Genomic DNA, 18,038 nt, shown 5'->3' with positions numbered 1-18,038 from the left:
GATTCAAGTTAGATTCAATAGGCAAACAGGAATTAACACACAATTCACTTTTGATCAACTAGCAGGTGAAGGTCAGTGTGGAGAGAATTCAGAATAGATGAATTATTCCATAGCAGTGTATGAATAAATTTCTAAGGCTGCAATAAAAGCTTGGGATTCTCTCCCCATGCAGAAAGATAGAAGTGAAGCCTTCACAAAAATAGAGCAAGGTCCCAGTGAAACGTTTGTAGATTTTGTGGAACATTTGCAAACTGCTGTAAAAAGAACCATTGGAGAAAATGCAGTTACAGAAATAATGACCAGATATTTGGCTAAGGAAAATGCCAATGAGGTTTGCAAAATAATTATATGGGGACTACACAAACATGCTCCTTTAGAGGAGATCATAAGATGCTGTGCTACAATGAGCACAAATGCTTATTATACTCAGACTATGATGAACATGGAAAGACAGGTCTTCTAGAGAAACTCGTCGATGTTTTCAGTATGGAAAAGTTGGACATCTAAGAGCCCAATGTAGATATAGAGATAGAGTGAGAAGACAGGGTGAGAGAAGACCTAAAACCTATGTCCAAAATGCCACAAGGGCTTCCCCTGGGCCTCAGAATGTAGATTGACCCAGAGAAATGAGAGATGGGGCCCAGCTCCAAGACCTCAATCAAAAGATAGGTGAGGCATGATGGCAGCTAATGTTACACTCAGTGAGTCTTTTGAAGGTCAGGACTCTGATGTGATCAATCTGGCAAAAATCAATCACATGTTAGAGATTACACTTGGGGAGAATGCAGGCCTTTTAAACCAACAGGGCAGTCTCCAGTGCAAACAGCTCCAATGTAATTGCCAGATGATGAGAAGAGATTTAGAAAGTGGTAAATAGAAGGGAATTAGATAGGTTAACTGACTGGGAGAGAGGGTTTGCTTGTATTTTTACAGACAGAGAAGGAAACAAATGGGTGGCAAAAAGCACCTAGAGAGAGACAGAAAAGGAGAAAAACCTCAAAACAAAGATCTAAGAAACGTCTGACACTGAAAGAGCATGGCTGATGATAAAGACTATTGCAGGAATTGAAAACCAACAGGAATCATTGCATTCCCTAACACAAGATGAAACTATTGTGGGACTTCAAAACTTGCAAGAATTATTGGATTCCTGGCACATGACCTAAAGGACAATGGATTCCTTTTGGACTATTTCTAGGACTTATGGATATGTTCCTCATGTGTTATGTTACTATGTGCTAATGTAATTTGTGTAATTATGTGTAATACCTCTGATATTGATGGATTTATGTATACCTGTTTTAAGTGAGCCCCTTCAGAAACCCACTAATCTGATTTGATTTCCCATTTCCTTTGATGTTTTCATCTCCCTGAGAAGTCAGGGAGGATGTGACCACCTCCTTTTTATGATGTTTTCACTTCTTTTTTGAGCAGTGAGGGAAAGTGTGATCACTTTCTTTTTGGGGGTTCTCATCTCCTTGAGAAGTCAGGGAGTTCATGCCACCCTATGTTCTAAATCAAAAGAAAGGGGGAGGTTTATTTTGAAAAACTATATAATAAATACTCTACATAGTTATCAAAGCTATGCTTTTCTGTACTTCCTTCTAAATTTTTTTTTTGTTCTCTGCAGTATAGTTTTTCCCTCCCTTTTCCCCCATGTCACTCTGGAGAAGGTTGTCATTAGACCTAAATATATTTATGTAAAAGCATACTATAAATGCTTTTATTTAGCAATTCTTTCTTTGGGGGTAGATAGTATTCATAATACTCAAAATTACTTAGTTGTTTAAAGTTATTCTGAAAACAATCTTGTTGTTGATGTTTACAACATTCTCTTGCTTCTGCTCATTTCACTCTTCATTATTTCATGCAAGTCTCAGTCGGTAGAGAATGAGACTCTTAATCTCAGGGTCATGGGTTTGAGCTCCACATTGGATGCCAAAATCTAATGTTCTGTTCTTTAAATTGTAATCATTCTCCATTCTATCATGAGAAAACCATTATTTGTTGTAGGATTAAATCAATGCTAAACTAGATTTAACCAGAGTCTCCTCAATTCCACTGAATACCTTGTTTCAAGTTCTGGCCCATAACATCTTCGTGTAGATTAAACCAATCATACTGAACCATGCTAAATTAGATAATTATTGTCTCTATTCATTCCTGCGACTTAGCACCTTGTAAGAATCCTAACAATCCACTTCTAGTAATTTACTTAGAAACAAAACATAAATAACTGAAACAAAAATGAAAAAGGGAGCATCAAAAGCATTGTTAATAATTTTAATAGTTATAAATACTGAGCAAAATGTTAAGGAACTTAAGGACATCAGTTCTTACTACTTCCAGTCAAAAGTAGGGGCTTCAAAAGAGAAAGCCAAATATTGGAAGTAAAAAACTCCCTAAGTAAATAGTACCTGGAAATGGGTTTAAATTTCTGCAGTTTTCAAAATTATTAGATTGATGATCCAACAATGAAGATCACCAAATAAGGACTGGTACATATATTTCTTCCTGGACTCTTATAAATAATTTTAAAGGCTTTATATAGTGAAATATTGGTATGTCTGCCAAGCTAGTTATCATTGAGAGTAGCTACAATATGAAAATAGTAGCAAGAGAGATGCCCAATAATTTATAGGAGAAACAAACCAAAAAAGAAAAAAAAAAAGCCCTACGATAAAATTCATAATTTTAAATGAATATAAACTTTATGCAGAAAAACTCATGGCTTCAAAATTCTGTAGTTAGCAAGGGAGATGAGCAAGAGGTGATTACACAAAGATGTAAATTTGATAATATAATGATTGAAATACAATACCAAAATGACAATTTCTTCAAAAAGAGCATCAAATGAAAAGGTGGAGAGTAAAGAAATATGTACTATATTTTAATAAGATATTATTATTCATAGTATTTATACTATAATATTTATATGGCAATTTATCATTTTTAGAGTTTTACATACATTATCTCAAGTGAGAAAACTAAGTGGTTTGGTAGGATCACAAAGCTTGTAACATATTGAAAATATTTGAATAAAGATAATCAGGCGGGCATTTATGCATGGTATAATTGTTATGGGAAACTTCACTTATCTAGATATCTGAGTTGTCTTTGTGTGGCAGGGGTTAAATGTATTTACTATGTTTGACAATCTGGAATTTAGTTTGGTCAAAGGAGACCTACCTATAACAATAAAGATGTTTTCCTCTTTCTCTTCCTCCTTATTTCCTTTTATCTATTTTGTCTATACCTACATATTTATATATTGCCCCCCAATAGAATATAACTTCCTTGTATTATGGATTCTTTCACCTTTATGTTTATATTCTCAGAACCTAGCACAGTGCCTAATGCATAGTATGCCCTTACTAGCTACTTGTTTTTTTTAATGAAATGAGCAATTGATTATTCTAAAAATGATATAGATATCCAGTTTGATAAAGTAGGTATGATAAGGCAGCGAAAAAATTATATTTAATTTCAAGGAGCATTAATGGTCTATAACAAGAGAAATAATAACTTGTATCCTACTTGATCAGCATACATCCATATGATTGTATTCAGTGCTAGCTACCATATTTAAGAAAGATATTTATTAGGTACAGATCAACCAAGATGAATCAGGTTGGTGAGTAACTTTGATATATTATAAGAATATTTGTTGAATTAAATAAGGATATTTACTTCTGAGAAGACTAAGAAGTAGGGGGTAGAATTGAAGTATTAGAGGAATTGTTATATAGAAAGAATAAACTTGTTCTGCTTCATCTCTGAGGGTACAATTAAGAGAAAAAAGGAAAGTCTTTGAAAAGTAGAATTTGCCTGATACAAAGGAAGACTTCTGCACAAAGTTATCTTAAAGTGGAATAATCTGTTTCTGAAAATAATAGGTTTTTTATACAAGTCAGGAACTTTAAGATTTCTTCTTGTGGGATTATTTAGATATAATTTGATTAAATAGCCAAGAGGTTCCTTCCTAATGATTGTGATCCTATATCATCCAAGATTAACTCTAAGTTCTATAAAGAACTTTCAATGTTTAATGTACTCCAATACATTGTAATTAGTTTATAATAATCTGTTTTTTTGGAGATTCTTGGTAGCTAATATAAGGGATATAACTTTTTTCCATTGAAAATCAGAATTTTAATTCCTTGTTTTCTCATGCTTCATCTGGGTGACAGGCCAATCTATTTGTAACTATTTTCATACTTAGCATATTCCATAATTAGCATAATTCCATATGTTTTAATCATATCTCATGTTTGATGACTCATAAACCTGTTTTCATGTTCATATCCTTTGACCATTTATCAATTGGAGAATGGCTTGAATTCTTACAAATTTGAGTTAATTTTCTATATATTTTAGAAATGAGGCATTTATTAGAACATTTGAATTTAAAAATATTTTCCCAGTTTATTGCTTCCCTTCTAATCTTATCTTATCTTGTCAAAAGGTTCTTGAAAACAAATTTTAAGGGAACTAATGAAAAAAAAAAAATCAAATGAAGGCGGCCTAGCTGTACATAATCTAAAACTATCTTACAAAGCAATGGTCACCAAAACCATTTGGTATTGGCTAAGAAATAGACTAATTGATCAGTGGAATAGGTTAGGTTCATAGGACAAAATAGTCAATGACTATAGCAACCTCATGTTTGACAAACCCAAAGATCCCATCTTTTGGGATAAGAATTCGCTATTTGAGAAAAACTGCTGGGAAAACTGGAAATTAGCATGGCAGAAACTAGGCATGGACCACACTTAACACCATACACCAAGATAAGATCAAAATGGGTTTAAAATAAAGAATGAGATTATAAATAAATTAGAAGAATATAGCATAGTTTACCTCTCAGACTTATGGAGGAGAAAGGAATTTGTGATCAGAGAAGAACTAGAGATCATTATTGATTACAAATAGAAAACTTAAAGCTAAAAAGCTTTTGTACAAACAAAACTCATGCAAACAAGATTAGAAGGGAAGCAATAAACTGGGAAAATATTTTTAAATTCAAATGTTCTAATTAAGGCCTCATTTCTAAAATATATAGAAAATTGATTTTAATTTATAAGAAATCAAGACAATCTCCAATTGATAAATGGTCAAAGGATATGAACAGACAACTCTCAGATGAAGAAATTTAAACTATTTCTAGTCATATGAATAGATGTTCCAAGTCATTATTAATCAGAGAAATGCAAATTAAGACAACTCTGAGATACCACTACTATCAAATTGGCTAAAATAATAGGAAAAAGTAATGAAGAATGTTAGAGGGGATGCAGGAAAACTGGGACACTGATACATTGTTGGTGGAGTTGTGAACAGATCCAACCTTCTGGAGAACAATTTGGAACTATGTTCAAAAAGTTATCAAACTGTGCATACCCTTTGATCCAGCAGTGTTACTTCTGGGCTTATATCCCAAAGACATATTAAAGAAAGGAAAGGGACCTGTATGTGCCAAAATGTTTGTGGCAGCCCTTTTTGTATAGAAACTGGAAATTGAATGGATACCCATCAATTAGAGAATGGCTGGGTAAATTGTGGTATATGAATGTTATGGAATATTATTGTTCTATAAGAAATAACCATCAGGATGAATACAGAAAGGCTTGGAGAGACTTACATGAACTGATGCTGAGTGAAATGAGCAGAACCAGGAGATCATATAACATTTCAACAACAATATGATATGAGGATATATTCTGATGGAAGTGGTTATCTTTGACAATGAGAAGATCCAATTCAGTTCCAGTTGATTAGTAATGAATAGAACCAGCTACACCCAGAGAAATAACACTGGGAAAAATGTGAACTACTTGCATTTTTATTTGGTAATTTTTACCTTTCTGAATCCAATATTTCTTGTGCAACAAGAGAACTGTACAGATCTGTACACATTTATTGTATTTAAGATTAACATGTTTAACATGTATGAGACTGCCTGCCATCTAGGGGAGAGGGTGGAGGGAGAAAGGGAAAAATTGGAACAGAAGTGAATGCAAGGGACAATGTTGAAAAATTACCCATGGATATGTTCTGTCAATAAAAAGCTATAATAAAGATTTCTATTTGCATCATCCCCCATTTCCCCAAAGAATTTTTTTCTTACCTCTGTGGCTCTGGGAGATGCATCTTCTGTCCACAAAAAAACAAAACAAAACAAAACAAAACCCTTTATTGGAACTATTAAAAAATACACAATAAAAAAAATCAAATCTGAGGATTAATTTATACATATATACATATATATGTACACACACAAATATATATACACATATATGTACACACACAAATATATATATATATATATATTTAATGTTATCAATGAAATATTAAGAAATTTTGAGAAAAATATCCTTGACCCATTGAGTGGGGAAAAACTTAGGAGATATGGACAAGAGTTTCCTGGAATAAGAAATAATAGTTGAGTTGTGATTGAGATCTTTTGGAGGTGGATGAAGTATTCCATCAAGTTAATTCCTGAACATACATGCATAGACAAAGAAATCAAGTTCTATATTAGCTTATATCAAGATCTTTATGGTTTTCTGTGTTCTTAATATAAACTTTAGCTGCCTTGAAAAACTTAAGTATCAATTCATTTGCATGCCCACATCATTTGTATGAAGTGCATAATTCAGTATAATGGCACTATCTACAAGTTTTGCAACTATTGCTTGAGGTATTTGAGGTAATGTGGTCCAGAGTAACCACATGAAAAAGGTAAAATGGAACCATACAATCACATCTATTTGATTTAGAATTTAAAGAATGAAAAATGACCATTTTAAATATGATGAATATTGTACATTGTCAGTCTTCTTAAGACTCTGTTTAGGATTTCAATATTAATGATTATATACAGAGAAATGAAAAACAGATTAAGTTGTTCCAGAACATCCTTCTTCCCTCCCAGTGGATAGTGTTCTTCCACTGAAATTGTTTTTGAGTATTATGCATTTCTTATATGTTTACTATTTTGTCTCTACCCTCCCTTAATTCGATGTAGACTCCTTGATGATAGATACTATTATTTTAGTCATTATATTCCCTGAGGGAAGCACAGTACTTTCTTATGGGAGATGTTTGGTGAATAAATTTATTATTATTTTATTTTATTTCAATCCAAAAATTGGTTAATAAGCCTGTATTAAATGTATAAGATCCATGTTATCCCAAAATCATATATAATCTATCATTATCTATGTCTTTGGCAAAATTGTTGAATGGAAGACTTTTGAATGTGCCTTTACCCCATCTTTGAATATTCCCTGAAAGAATTGTCCTCTCAAGGAATTTATGACCAGAGGAGAACTAGAGATCATTATTGATCACAAAATAGAAGATTTTGATTACATCAAACTAAAAAGTTTCTGTACAAATAATACTAATGCAAACAAGATTAGAAGGGAAGTAACAAATTGGGAAAATATTTTTAAAAACAAAGGTTCTGACAAAGGTCTCATTTCCAAAATATATAGGGAACTGACCATAATTTATAAGAAACCGAACCATTCTCCAATTGATAAATGGTCAAAGGATATGAACAGACAATTCTCAGAGGAAGAAATTGAAACTATATCCACTCACATGAAAGAGTGTTCCAAATCACTACTGATCAGAGAAATGCAAATTAAGACCACTCTGAGATACCACTACACACCTGTCAGATTGGCTAAGATGACAGGAACAAATAATGACAAATGTTGGAGGGGATGTGGGGAAATTGGGACACTAATACATTGCTGGTGGAGTTGTGAAAGAATCCAGCCATTCTGGAGAGCAATCTGGAATTATGCCCAAAAAGTTATCAAACTGTGCATACCCTTTGACCCAGCAGCGCTACTACTGGGATTATATCCCAAAGAAATACTAAAGAGCGGAAAGAGACATATATGTGCCAAAATGTTTGTGGCAGCTCTTTTTGTTGTAGCTAGAAACTGGAAGATGAATGGATGTCCATCAGTTGGAGAATGGTTGGGTAAATTGTGGTATATGAAGGTTATGGAATATTATTGCTCTGTAAGAAATGACCAGCAGGAGGAATACAGAGAGGCCTGGAGAGACTTAAATCAACTGATGCTGAGTGAAATGAGCAGAACCAGAAGATCACTGTACACTTCAACAACGATACTGTATGAGGATGTATTCTGATGGAAGTGGAAATCTTCAACATAAAGAAGATCCAACTCACTTCCAGTTGATCAATGATGGACAGAGGTAGCTACACCCAGAGAAGAAACACTGGGAGGGGAATGAAAATTGTTAGCACTAATATCTGTCTGCCCAGGTTGTATGTACCTTCGGATTCTAATGTTTATTGTGCAACAAGAAAATGATATTCGCACACATGTATTGTACCTAGATTATATTGTAACACATGTAAAATGTATGGTATTGCCTGTCGTCGGGGGGAGGGAATAGAGGGAGGGGGGGTAATTTGGAAAAATGAATACAAGGGATAATATTATTATATATATATATATATATATATATATATATATATATATATATAATAAAAAAAAAAAAAAAAAGAATTGTCCTCTCAAAGCCAGATACCTTGGTGGTTTAGTTAAAGAGGAACACTAAAACTATCTTATGGGAATTTGGGGGAGAATGTATCATTTAGTGTCATTTAAATCAAAAGCATAAAATACACTGGAACACATGCTTACCACAGTATTTCAAAATGTAGACTGAACCAGAATAAAATATAGTTGAGAAATATTTAACAAAATGAATAGAAATACAATGCAACACAGACGATATTAATTTGTATTTTGTAAGACAATATGTAACCTACAGGGATAAAGTTTTTGACAGCCCTAATAGATAGCAGTCTATTTCTAATAAGTCCAACATTAGGCCTTGTATTTAATGGTCAGCTTGGAAATAATTCTGCTGCTATCTTTTAATTCCTGTATTACATTTCATAACTCTTAATGACTTCCTGATTCCTGTTTTATGAATAAATGACTCAGACTAACTTATTTGCTGGTCCTCTAAAAAGTGATATACTTGTTCAGCTGAAGAAAAGAAATTATCTTCTTGTGCCCCTGCAATCTCCTGATTGCATTTTATTTTGCATTTGGCTCCGTCACCCACCTCTCAGATTCAAGTCTTGAGCTAGTTTTCAAAAGATATTCATAGGATTAAACATTCCAGAGAAGGGATTCCTACATCTTTTTTATTCCAGATAAAATTTCCCTTCTATACCAAAAGTGAAGTCATATAGAACAAGTTTTCTGGTGGTAATGCCTGGTTGCTACTGGAAAAAAAAAAAAAAAGGGAAATAGTCTAAAGGAAGAATTTGAGACCTCACCATTAAAGACATGAAAGTTGCTAAGATGTAAACTTATTCCTTTCTCTGATCTGATTGCAAAAGGCAGAAAAGCCAGTGAGCCAGGACTGAAAAATCATATAAGAAAGCTTAAAATAACTTAGAATCTCAAGTCAATATCCCTGAGGAGTAATGTTAGCAGTCAGATGATTGGATTGCAGATGATGGAGATGTCATGGAATCTATTGGACAGATTCATCATTGAGAACCAAATAAGAAATGTTGTTAATTTTTAAACTTTTGTTATTTATTTTAAAAATGATTTTCTTTTTTTCATTTAAATACCAAATTCTCTTCCTCCCTTCCACTTCTTCCCCATACACTGAGAAAGCAAACAAAATGGTATCAATTATAAATGTGAAATCATACAAAACATATTCATATTAACCATATTATTAAAAAGTAAAAGAAAACAATAAAATTATACTTCAATTTGTACTGAGAGTTCTTCAACTCTTTCTTTCTGGAGGCACATGGCTTTTTTTAAAATCACAAGTCCTTTGGAATGGTCTTTTATTATTTTATTTATATTATATTATTGCATTGATATAATTTTGTGTATTTTATTGATACTGTCTTTTACAGTTGATCATCATTACAGCATTGCTATTACTGTCACAATGATCTCCCAGTTTTTCTCACTTCACTTTGCATAATTTTATTAAATTCATAGCATTTTTTATGAAAATGTTGCTTCATTTCTTGTCATTTCTTATAACACAATAGTACTCCATTGAATTCATTTGCCGCAAATTGTTCAGCTATTTCCAATTGATGAACATCCCTTCAATTTGCAATTCTTTTCTACCACAAAAAGAATGGCAATGAATATTTTTTCTACATAAAGTTCCTTTTATGTGATCTCTTTGGGATACAGACCTAGCAGTGTTAGGTCAAAAGGTATGATCACCTTTATAGCCCTTTGGGTATAGTTCCAAATTTTTCTCCAGAATGGTTGGACCAGTTCACAACTTCATGAATAGGGCATTACTTGATGCATTTTCTCTCATCCTCTCCACAGTTTGTGAGTTCTGATAAGTATAAGGTTGTACTTCATAACTATTTTAACTTCCATTTCTCTAATCAAAAGTGATTTAGAGATGTTTTCATATAACTATACATAGATTTTATTTCTTTTTCTGAAAATTTACTGTTGATATCCTTTGATCATTTATCAAATGGAGTATCTTTTTTTTTTTTTTTTGACAAATTTGACTCAATTTCCCATATATTTGAGACATAATGCCTTTATCAGACAAACTCACATTGTGAGTTTCATGGCAATTTCCCTAGGTTACTTTTTGAAATATGATTTCTTCTGTGTCTTAAGTGTTCCCTACCACAATAGTAGCTTTTTGTGATCAAGTTTGTTGTTCTTGTTGTTCTTGTTTTGATTTGCTTTTTTCAGTTTATTTCTTGACTTTAAATTTTATTTTAATGCTAAGATCTGCTCACCTGAGGATGAGAAGACACTCTATAGAGCTTTGGCCTTTTGCTTGTCCTATTTTTTTCAAGCTAGTTCTGGGGGTGTGCCAGCTTTCAGTGCTCCCAAGGTAGAGTGTTCTTGTGAGAGATCATCACTATTCTCCTAATCTGCCCTCTAGTCTTTATCAAACAAAGGCCACTTTTCCTTTCAAACCAACTGCACAAGCTCCCCTCTGTTTTGAAACTGTGACCCAGAACTGCCATACACAATAAATTTGCCAATCAGTCCAGCTGTATTAAGTTCCAGCAAAGGGTCTCCTGTCATTCTTTTCTGACTAGTTGTGTCCCCCTTACCATCTCTGGGCTGAGAGTTTCCAAATCTGCTAAGCAGGTCCTAACCTAGGTGCACCAAACATCTTTTCTGACTTCCTAATTTGTCTTAAGCTGAAAAAGCATCTCAATCTGTCCTTTTGTTGATTGTCATGTCAAAAATTGATTTAAGGAGTGTTTTTAAGTTTTGAAGGGAAATATTGTGAGAGTTAGATGGATTGCTGTTTCTTCTTTACTATATTGGTTCTACTGCCAAAAAGGTGTTAGTTCAGATTGTCAAATTGATTTGGTTAAATCAATTAACACTCTTGACATGTTAGGACTACAACTTTAAGCTTCATATAGCAAATACCCTTTGGAATCAATAGACATTCTAGTCAGAGAGATACATGGGGTAGAGTCTGACTCGTAAGGGAGCAAAGAGAAGTATCCTGATATAAACTGTCAAAATATGGTGGGATTTATTTTCTACAATTTTGTACAGGAAAGACAATGCTTATTTCTCCATATTGCAATATCATCTGATATCTACTATATTATACTAATATAATAAGGGTACACTGGCACACAATTTTTGATGTGAACAAGGAATTTCCAATTTTCCAAATTGTTTCCCCATACTTGCAGTGTCTGAATTCACATTTGTTGTCATAGACATCCACCTTGCCAATAGTTCAGTGCTTGTGCCATTTGGCATATTCTATGGTCCATTGCTAATCTAAATTATATTTGAATTGATAGGTCCAAATCTGATTCAAGAACTTTTATTTTGAAAGATGAATGTTTTAACTATGAACATATATGAATATATGTATGAATGATCATCATTTTCCTGTCCTGTTGGTTCTGGGATACATTCCACTGTTTATGGTAGATAACAGAATGGGAAGAATCCTTGAATTTCTGGTTGTGTGTATATGTCCAATTCACTTTAGGTCAATTCATTTTTACAGATGTTTATTAGTTACTTACTCTATTTTTAATAGATGCTTCAAATGTATACCAAGTTTGGTCTAAAATCAAAAGAGGAAGAAAACTGATTGGGCTGTTTTCTTAAAATTGCAAAATCCCTTTAATGATTCCACACTTATCCATGAAATAAAGATTCATTCTTTTAATATTAATATTCTACCAGTGTTGTTTCACAGCAGTGAATTATAGAATACTACTCATACATGTTGCTCAGAGAACAAAAGAAGTCCATGACAGTGCTAACAGGTTATAGAATTCCAATAATGGAACATAATTCCAAGGAATTATGAAGAATTGGACTAAGAAATGTCATCAAATCAATGAATGACAAACATTGTTAGTCCAGTAAATCAGGAAGATATTACAAATAAATTTACAAATAATTTTACAAATAAATTACAAATAAAGTTTACCTAGAGTTTATCACAACATTTGCAGTTATCTCTTCCTTTTCTTGTGGAATGGATGGAGAAATGTGGATTAGATAATGGGATCATTGAACAGATTAAAAGCTGGTTAAATGTCAAACTCAGAGTACTTGTTAATAATTTAATGCCTTCTTAGAAGGAGGGTTCTAAAGTTTTGTACTTGACCCTTAAACATTTTTATGACTAACTTAAGAAGTGGAAAGTAATAGAACATATATTTTATTGAGCACCTACAATATATCAGGGACTGAGCTAAGCACTTTACAAATATTATTTCATTTTATCCTTGAATAAAAGACTAAGAAGATTTACAGATGAAACAAAGCTTCCTAGATTCTTGAGATTATTAAAATTGTAATTAGGATCCAAAAAGTGACAATCTATTGGGTTGAATCTAATAAGATAAAAGTTCAGTGTAGATGAATTTAATGTCTTACTCTTGGATTAAAAAAAATGTGTTAGGTCCCTTCTAACAAATGGAATTCTATGATTCAGCTAGGCTAGAAAAGGAAGAGAAGAAGCAATAAGAAGCAATAAAAAGAGGGAAAGTGAAGATCAAAGAAATCACAGTTTTAGATCTAGAAATTGAGGGTACTCACATGTTATGTCTCTGATCTACTCGGGAAAATAGAAGGCAAAATTATCATCTGAGAGAGATAGGGTATGGAGGAGTTAATAGCTTAAAGATAGAGAAAGAAGTTTGTACTAGTCACAGTGAGGGGTAACATTTTAGGTCAATAAAAGAATATATCAATAGAGTAGGTAGTACAGCAGGCAGAAACCCAGGCTAGTAGTCAGGAGCTCTTTCTGAGTTCAAATCTAGCCTCAGATACAGGATTCAATTTCCTCATCTGTAAAATTAGCAGGAAAAGAATAAAAACTACAGTAGTATCTTTGCTAAAAAAACCCTAAATGGGATCACAAAAAGTCAGGCATGATTGATAAATTACTGAACAACAATAAATATATCAATCAATAAGTAAAGTTTAATAAGAGAGACCAAGATGAAAACATGGAAATAAACTTGAGTTATCCTATTGTGTCTATCTCTTCTCTCAACTACTGCTCCTCTGGAATATTTTAGACTTTCTGATGCACATGAGACATCTCCAAAAAGTTATTGGAATTCATAATTACTTTCACTCTATTGGAATAAAGCCACTTTCTACTTTAATTCAGTTTTTTTTAAATAAAAGCTCAAAAATAATTAGAATTTGAAGGATGCTGAAAAATCACTGGATTTATGTCCTGCATTTTATAGAGGAGATTGAGGTCCAGAAAGATAACCTGAGCTGTCCAAGATCACACACTTTGTTAGTTGGCAAAGTAGAACCCCCGTTTCCTTTTCATTTTAGCATTTTATTTTCCCCATTTATATGTTAAAAAAATTTAACATTTATTTTTAAAACTTTGTGATCCAAATATTCTCACTTCCAATTTCCCCACTCATTCTCCATCCTGCATTGAAAAGGCAAGCAATTTCATATAAGTTATATGTGTGTAGTCATATAAACCCTTTTTAAAATAGTCATGTTATAAAAGAAAACATAGACCAAAAATAAATAATCAACAAGAAAAATGATAGTAAAAGACAAACAAAACTATGCTTTAATCTGTATTCAGACACTATCAGTTTCCCCCCCCCCCCCGGATGAATAGCATTTTTCATCATAAGTAAAGTTGTCTTGCATCATTATGTTGCTGAAAATAAATAAGCTGTTCACAGCTCACCATTTTATATTATTGATACTATTTTATACACACAGTAGATACCATACAGCTTTACCTCAGCTCATGTAAGTCTTTCCAAATATTTCTGAGAATATTCTACTAAACATTTATTATAGCACAGTAGTATTCCATCATAATCACATACCACCATTTGTTCAGCCATTCCCCAATTGATGGACATTCTCTCAATTTCCAATTCTTTACCCCAAGAGAAGAGGTGCTATAAATAGGTCCTTTTCCCTTTTTTAATAAAAGAAATCTCTTTTGGTACACAAAGTATAGTGGAATTGTTAGGTCAAATGGTATGCATCATTTTCCAGCCCATAGTTACAAATCGCACTACAGAATGCTTGAATTAGTTCATCACTACATCAGTGTCTACTATAAGAAAATTAGGAGGTCAAGACATAGTCTAGTTATCAGATTTTTGTCGAAGGGAGGTATTTATGGCCAAACAAGGACTGGAGAATCTTATAAAATGCAAAATTGATCATTTTATTACATTAAATTAAAATATTTTGCACAAGCAACCCCAATACAGCCAAGATTAGGAAGGAACCACAAATCTGGGAAATAATTTTTATAGCTAGTGTTTCAGATAAAGGTCTCATTTCATATATATATATATATATATATATATATATATATATATATATATATATGTATGTATAACTGAGGCAAATATATCAGAATGCAAGTCATTCCCCAATTGATAAATAGTCAGACCAAGAAATTATAGGCATTTTTAATCATATGAAAAAAAATGCTCTAAATCATGATTGATGAGAGAAATTAAGCAATTTTGAGGTAACACTGCAACACTTCTTAGATTGGCTAAGATGATAGGAAAATATAATGATAAATGTTGGAAGGGATGTGGGAAAACTGGGACAGTGATGCATTATTGGTGAAGTTGTGAAATGATCCAAACATTCTGGAAAGTAATTTGGAACTATAAAATTCTGCATACTCTTTGATCCAGCAGTTTCACTACTAGGTTTGTATGGAGAATGGATCATAAAAGTGGGAAAAGGAGGAACATGTGCAAAAATTTTTGTTGCAGTTCTTTTTGTAGTGGCAAGGAATTAGATTTTGAGTGAATGACCATCAATTGGGAAATGCCTAATTGAATTATGGCATATGAATATAATGTAATATTATTATTCCTTAAGAAATAATCAATAGACTGAATTTAGAAAAGCCTGGAAAGACTTGCATGAACTGATGCTGAGTGAAGTGAGCAGAACTAGATGAACAATGTATATAGTAACAGTAAGATTGTGGTGATCAACTATGAGAGACAAATGTTTTCCTTTTGATAACCCCCTCCCCTACTCTGTTCTCTCTTCTCAACACCTCTTATTTTCTTCTCCATCCTATTTTCCTATAGAATAAGATAGATTTTTATCCTCAATTTGAGTGTCTATGTTATTCCCTCTGAGCCAATCTGATGAGATTAAGAGAACCCCCATTTTCTTTCTCCCAGGCCAGGGCTCTTTCTATGACACCATGCTTTTAGAACATATGGTATTGCATGTATATATCATATTTGGCTTATAAAGCCAGAGCAAAAATTTATGATGGTTCTAATGAATAGGAAATTGTTACCCATTCTTTGTTGCAATAGTATTGTTTATATGTTGATGTTGTTCCTAATCCAATTCTAATAGATTTCCTGTGCATGGCAATAAATAAAAAATAATAAAAAAGATGCTTTTCTTCCCTTACAAAATGAGGATGTTAATGATCAGGAAATCTTTTTATATGTTGCCTGTGCAACACTGACACACTGATGGAGACACTGATTTACGATGAATTAAATGGCCAAAGTTAGCTTCTGGAGTTTGATTCCCTTTTGAATTGAGCAGAGAGAAAATGTAGCATTGCTCCTTAAGGCAATTTTTAAAAAAAAGATATTCAGTATAGTTATTTGTAGAGAGTGAAGAACTGCACTTTTCAAATAAGAGCAGCTTTTAAAAAAAAAGTTTCTTGTAAATTATCGTAGCTTGTTGTTACTTTCAACTTCTTTTAGGTAGTTTCTGCTGCCCTAGCGTTCCCACTCATCACCTGTAGCCCTCTTCTTAAAGTCCCTTTATTACACAGCTGAGGATTTTTTGTTTGTTTTGTCTTGTAACAATGGTTTTTAACCTTCAATTCTTAGACCTGTCAGTGCGTATTATATTTCTGATACTTAATTGAAACCCTTTCCCTCAAAGCTTCCATAAGCACTCTCTGTTCTTAAAGTACTACTTGGGGATATTCTCTCATAATGTGGTTCCAATAAATTAATATTAATAATATAAAATATAACTAATACTATAACAATTATATAGCAATTTAAATTTTGCAGAGCATTTTGCAATTATGTGATTTTATTCTCACAAGAAGTCTGGAATGTGGATATAATTATTATCCTCATTTTACAGATAGTGAAACTGAGGCAGAGAGAGAGTTTGTCCAGGCGCACATAGCTAGTATATGAAGTTGAATTTAAACTCGTTTTCCTCACTGTGGGTTCATTACTCTACCACTGTGATATTTAGCTGCCAAGATTTGAAGAATTTTATAGGTCAGTAGCCATTCAAAATCATAGCTCACCAGAGGTCCAAATAATGTATTGGCATTTCCCAACCACCCTGAGCTTGTATTAGATTTAAAAATCATTTTGAAATCATAACAAAAAAGTAACAAGAAAATATTTCTTCTGGCCCCAATCCTGTTCTACTCTACAAATTAAATCATACCCTATCTATATTGGGTTGCCATATTGAACCCATACACAGGCTTTAAAAAGGTAACAAGCATTGGTGGAAGGTGCACACTCAGGGTATTCATAGCATATATATGGCTTGGACAACTCACACTGACATTTTCTGGTAATGTGATCATAGTCTTCTCTAACACATTCCTCTGGGAATCACATTGTTTTCCTAAGTTCAATACATTATTTTCACTAAATATTTTGTCCCTATACTAGCTATCTTACCTCCATCCTTTGCCAGCCATCACTTCTTCAGGTCTATCTTCTGGTTCTTTCTACTCTTATCTAGAAGAATTCAATTGCAAAAAGCCTATTTCAGACAGAACTTAGCTGGGTTCTTTTGGCACACAGGCACTGGGGCTATTAGCCAATAACTTATACTAGGCTAGCTTCAAAATAAAGGGAAAAAAGGTCAGTCTGAGCATCTCCAAACTAAGTTTAAGTTCAATGTTTAATGTAGTTCAGTTTCAAAGTTGTAAGGGCCCTTTAAATGGGCTGCGCCACAGTGCATCATTGAGGCCCGGAAGTAATTTCATTGGATATTAGGACTGCCTTGTAGGTGGAATCCTGTCCATTTTGAGATAGCTTCATAATGGGTGACTCTCTCGCTGATTGGCTGTGTGTGTGACCTCACAGGCCCTATGTAAGCCCACTGCAGGCAGCAATCGCTCTCTTTAACCTGGCGTTCTTCACCCTGGCTCCCTAGCCTGGGTGGCCAAGCCAAGATGGGTAGCCAAAGAGGTAAGGATTTTAGTAGTGAACACGTGGGTCTTCTGACAAGGTGTTCACTCGGGAACCAACAAGTCAGGGCATCAGTGAGGGCATTATGTGAGTAGGTATAATAAAGGCTTTTAAGATTACATGTGGCTGTTCTTGAGTGTGCTACCGGTTATTAAGCTATAGACTCAAGAGATTGTGGCCAGAGACCTTAGAAGGCCTCAGAGGAGGCGAGTCGGGTAGAGTTCACACTGCTAAGCACAGTGGTCAAAGGTACTCTGGTGGGTCTAGGACAGACTAGTAATTGTAACTGCCA

General features: G+C 33.4%; 1 long non-coding RNA gene across 2 annotated transcripts in view; it reads right to left on the bottom strand.

Moving 5' to 3' along the window:
- The window catches only part of LOC141564846 (uncharacterized), a 34,182-nt gene extending 16,665 nt beyond the window's left edge, over nt 1-17,517 (bottom strand). For both annotated transcript variants that reach the window (XR_012488759.1, XR_012488758.1), the window contains exon 1: nt 17,231-17,517. This is a non-coding gene — a long non-coding RNA (uncharacterized LOC141564846). The remainder of the gene's footprint in view (nt 1-17,230) is intronic.
- Nucleotides 17,518-18,038: the final 521 nt, after the last annotated feature.

The sequence above is a fragment of the Sminthopsis crassicaudata genome, chromosome 3 (genome assembly GCF_048593235.1).
Source record: "Sminthopsis crassicaudata isolate SCR6 chromosome 3, ASM4859323v1, whole genome shotgun sequence".
Taxonomy (NCBI): Eukaryota; Metazoa; Chordata; class Mammalia; order Dasyuromorphia; family Dasyuridae; genus Sminthopsis; species Sminthopsis crassicaudata.
This window is presented reverse-complemented; position numbering and strand designations above follow the sequence as displayed.